The 5502-nt window shown below is 41.7% G+C and overlaps 1 pseudogene; it reads left to right on the forward strand.

The window, feature by feature from the left end:
- On the forward strand, positions 4296 to 5502 carry Gm11953 (predicted gene 11953; annotated as a pseudogene).

A 5502-nucleotide genomic window follows, 5' to 3' on the forward strand; every position in this document is an offset into this window, starting at 1 on the left:
GTTTTGCTTTCCCAAGGTTGTGATATTGCATTATTCATGAGAAGGTCTGCTAGAGTAGAACCCCCCCCCCCTAGTGCTAGCTTTCACAGACTCAAAGGAGTAGCACAAATTGTGAATAGGGTGTGAAATCTTTACCTGTCATTAGCTGACCCTAGGCAGGGCTGTTTTATCTTTACTGTAAATATTACCTGGTTCCTGTAAGTCCTTTTGAAGTCATTCCTTGGTTTTGTGTCAGGTAACTGCAATGTACTTTGCCTGCTGTGACTTCCTATCCCTTTGTTTTCTGTATTATGTAAGACTGGTGTTCACTTTGTAACAATACACTCAGATTCTATACAATTAAAACTGCCAGTGTTCCATTGACTACAGCTTGCAGTTTGATCGCAAATTTAAGATTTTCTACTCACCCATATATTGTTAATTAAGATTATTACAAGAGTAATCACCTTATGAGAGCACTAATACAGCTCTCTGTAATCATACAGTCATACAAAGCTCAGAGCAGCCTCAGCAAGGCTTGTGTGACTTTCTTTTGTTTTGCAAAAGTTTCAAGAGCTTCCTTGTGTGCCAAAGGAAGCTCTTGAAACTTGCCTCTCCTTGCCTCCAGGGGAATTTTCTTTTAGCTAAAAGAACATTGTTGCAGATCTATCCAGATGTTGTTCTAATAAAGTTTAAATTCAAAGTTTATAAAAGGTCAATCAGACTGTAGAATTTATCAAGACATTACAATTTGACTTGCCTACTTCATGTAAAGTTATTATAGGTTTAAAGGTTCGTTTTTTTCCTTTGCATGGTAAAGGGTTTGCTTCTAGTGAACTGGTGATCACTGGAAAATCTTGCCTCTAATTTTGCTAATATAGATCTACATTATGTAAGAAAATTTTTTATTGTCTCTGCTTCTATACAAGAAGCTAAGATTTTGAATCTTTCAGTGTATATTGTTTCCTAGGTGGAAAGTATTTTATTAACTAATGCCTCTCAAGGAAAGTTCACTTCAAATCTATGCTCTCACACAATGAGCTTTAAAGTTCTGGGGAGTAGCTGTGGCTCCAGAAAAGATTCATAAGCAATATCTTTTTAATATTTAGGATTTTAGTTATACTATAAAATTGTGGTACAGAAAATCTAAGAACAAAAATTTGATTTGCTTCAAAATTTTATTTTCAAACGCTTCCAGGAGATGTTAATTGGCTAAGGCCTCACCTTAAGGTTGTAAAGTGACTTAAACCTTTGTCCGGTGTTCTCTTGAGAGACACAATTAACTGGCAAAGAACAAGAGGCTTTGCAGAAAATAAAGAAAGTGTTTATAATTGTTATCAATCATAATCAATGGTAATTAAATATTAGCTGCTTATTTTAGTTAGGGTTATTAAATGTGCCCACAGCAATTCTTTGGCAAGAGAAAAAAATTAATGTAAAATCATCTCTCTTTGCCTCAAAGCAAAGTTTTAACATTCTATTAAGACTGCTGTGGTGCTAGTAAAGAATTATAAGATAAATTAGTATATTTTAGAAAACCTATATCAATAATTGTGTCTTATAAACCTGACAAAGTGTCTGTTCCTTGTTCCAAATGGCAATTAAATTAGTTATTGCAAAATATTGATATTTGGCCTATTGCATACCATCATTTCAAATAAAATTGATAATTACTATCCTAAAGATAAGCTGAAAATTGTTTTTATGCATGCTTTTGTACCTTCTATAAATTCATGCATGCATTCCATTTTTTTTTTTTACACACAATTTTTTTTTATTATTAGGTATTTTCCTCGTTTACATTTTCAATGCTATCCCAAAGGTCCCCCATACCCACCCCCCCCCCCAATCCCCTACCCACCCACTCCCCCTTTTTGGCCCTGGCATTCCCCTGTACTGGGGCATATAAAGTTTGCAAGTCCAATGGGCCTCTCTTTGCAGTGATGGCCGACTAGGCCATCTTTTGATACATATGCAGCTAAAGACAAGAGCTCCCGGGTACTGGTTAGTTCATATTGTTGTTCCACCTATAGGGTTGCAGTTCCCTTTAGCTCCTTGGGTAATTTCTCTAGCTCCTCCATTGGGGGCCGTGTGACCCATCCAATAGCTGACTGTGATCATCCACTTCTGTGTTTGCTAGGCCCTGGCATAGTCTCACAAGAGAGAGCTATATCTGGGTCCTTTCAGCAAAATCTTGCTAGTGTATGCAATGGTGTCAGCATTTGGAAGCTGATTATGGGATGGATTCCTGCATATGGCAATCACTAGATGGTCCATCCTTTCGTCACAGCTCCAAATTTTGTCTCTGTAACTCCTTCCATGGGTGTTTTGTTCCCATTTCTAAGAAAGGGTAAAGTGTGCACACTTTGGTCTTCGTTCTTCTTGAATTTCATGCGTTTGGCAAGTTGTATCTTATATCTTGGGTATCCTAAGTTTCTGGGCTAATATCCACTTATCAGTGAGTACATATTGTGCGAATTCCTTTGTGATTGGGTTACTTCACTCAGGATGATACCCTCCAGGTCCATCCATTTGCCTAGGAATTTCATAAATTCATTTTTTTAATAGCTGAGTAGTATTCCATTGTGTAAATGTACCACATTTTCTGTATCCATTCCTCTGTTGAGGGGCATCTGGGTTCTTTCCAGCTTCTGGCTATTATAAACAAGGTTGCTATGAACATAGTGGAGCATGTGTTCTTCTTACCGGTTGGGACATCTTCTGGATATATGCCCAGGAGAGGTATTGCGGGATCCTCTGGTAGTACTATGTCCAATTTTCTGAGGAACCGCCAGACTGATTTCCAGAGTGGTTGTACAAGCTTGCAATCCCACCAACAATGGAGGAGTGTTCGTTCCCCTTTCTCTACATCCTCGCCAGCATCTGCTGTCACCTGAGTTTTTGATCTTAGCCATTCTGACTGGAGTGAAGTGGAATCTCAGTGTTGTTTTGATTTGCATTTCCCTGATGATTAAGGATGAGAGCAATTAGACAACAAAAGGAGATCAAGGGGATACAAACTGGAAAGGAAGAAGTCAAAATATCACTTTTTGCAGATGATATGATAGTATATATAAGTGACCCTAAAAATTCCACCAGAGAACTCCTAAGCCTGATAAACAGCTTCAATGAAGTAGCTGGATATAAAATTAACTCAAACAAGTCAATGGCCTTTCTGTACACAAAGGATAAACAGGCTGAGAAAGAAATTAGGGAAACAACACCCTTTTCAATAGTCACAAATAATATAAAATACCTTGGTGTGACTCTAACTAAGGAAGTGAAAGATCTGTATGATAAGAACTTCAAGTCTCTAAAGAAAGAAATTAAAGAAGATCTCAGAAGATGGAAAGATCTCCCATGCTCATGGATTGGCAGGATCAACATCGTAAAAATGGCTATCTTGCCAAAATCAATCTACAGATTCAATGCAATCCCCATCAAAATTCCAACTCAATTCTTCAACGAATTAGAAAGGGCAATCGGCAGATTCATCTGGAATAACAAAAAACCGAGGATAGCAAAAACTCTTCTCAAGGATAAAAGAACCTCTGGTGGAATCACCATGCCGGACCTAAAACTGTACTACAGAGCAATTGTGATCAAAACTGCATGGTACTGGTATAGTGACAGACAAGTAGACCAATGGAACAGAATTGAAGACCCAGAGATGAATCCACACACCTATGGTCACTTGATCTTTGACCAGGGAGCTAAAACCATCCAGTGGAAAAAAGACAGCATTTTCAACAAATGGTGCTGGCACAACTGGCGGTTATCATGTAGAAGAATGCGAATTGATCCATTTTTATCTCCTTGTACTAAGGTCAAATCTAAGTGGATTAAGGAACTCCACATAAAACCAGAGACACTGAAACTTATAGAGGACAAAGTAGGGAAAAGCCTCGAAGATATGGGTACAGGGGAAAAATTCCTGAATAGAACAGCAATGGCTTGTACTGTAAGATCAAGAATCGATAAATGGGACCTCATAAAATTGCAAAGTTTCTGCAAAGCAAAAGACACCGTCAATAAGACAAAAAGGCCACCAACAGATTGGGAAAGGATCTTTACCTATCCCAAATCGGATAGGGGACTAATATCCAATATATATAAAGAACTCAAGAAGGTGGACTCCAGAAAATCAAATAACTCCATTAAAAAATGGGGCTCAGAGCTGAACAAAGAATTCTCACCTGAGGAATACCGAATGGCAGAGAAGCGCATGCATTCCATTTACTGTGTTTAAAAACAGCCCTTTGGCTCTCTGCTCCTCCCTGTTCCAGAGACAGCTGCTTCTTCTTGTGCAGTGCCAGCCTCATCCCGTAGACAAAATGGTGAAGGTCAGTGTGAACGGATTTGGCCGTATTGGGTGCCTGGTCACCAGGGCTGCCATCTGCTCTCCACATGGCAAAGTGGAGATTGTTGCCATCAACGACCCCTTCATTGACCTCAACTACCAATGTAGTTGGTCTACATGTTCCAGTATGACTCCACCCACGGCAAATTCAACGGCACAGTCAAGGCCGAGAATGGGAAGCTTGTCATCGACGGGAAGCCCATCACCATCTTCCAGGAGCGAGACCCCACTAACATCAAATGGGGTGAGGCCGGTGCTGAGTATGTCGTGGAGTCTACTGGTGTCTTCACCACCATGGAGAAGGCCAGGGCCCACTTGAAGGGTGGAGCCAAAAGGGTCATCATCTCTGCCCCTTCTGCCGATGCCCCCATGTTTGTGATGGGTGTGAACCACGAGAAATATGACAACTCACTCAAGATTGTCAGCAATGCATCCTGCACCACCAACTGCTTAGACCCCCTGGCCAAGGTCATCCATGACAACTTTGGCATTGTGGAAGGGTTCATGACCATGATCCATGCCATCACTGCCACCCAGAAGACTGTGGATGGCCCCTCTGGAAAGCTGCGGCGTGATGGTCGTTGGGCTGCCCAGAACATCATCCCTGCATCCACTGGTGCTGCCAAGGCTGTGGGCAAGGTCATCCCAGAGCTGGATGGGAAGCTCACTGGCATGGCTTTCCATGTTCCTACCCCCAATGTGTCTGTTGTGGATCGGAGAAACCTGTCAAGTATGATGACATCAAGAAGGTGGTGAAGCAGGCATCTGAGGGCCCACTGAAGGGCATCTTGGGCTACACTGAGGACCAGGTTGTCTCCTGTGACTTCAACAGCAACTCCCACTCTTTCACCTTCGATGCTGGGGCTGGCATTGCTCTCAATGACAACTTTGTCAAGCTCATTTCCTGGTATGACAATGAATATGGCTACAGCAACAGGGTGGTGGACCTCATGGCCTACATGGCCTCCAAGGAGTAAGAAACCCTGGCCACCCACCCCAGCAAGGACACTGAGAGCAAGAGAGAGGCCCTCGGTTGCTGAGGAGTCCCTATCCCAACTTGGCCCCCAGCACATCTCCCTCACAATTTCCATCCCAGACCCCCATAATAACAGGAGGGGCCTAGGGAGCCCTCACTACTCTCTTGAATACCATCAATAAAGTTC

This window comes from Mus musculus, chromosome 11 (genome assembly GCF_000001635.26).
Source record: "Mus musculus strain C57BL/6J chromosome 11, GRCm38.p6 C57BL/6J".
In the NCBI taxonomy this organism is placed as follows: Eukaryota; Metazoa; Chordata; class Mammalia; order Rodentia; family Muridae; genus Mus; species Mus musculus.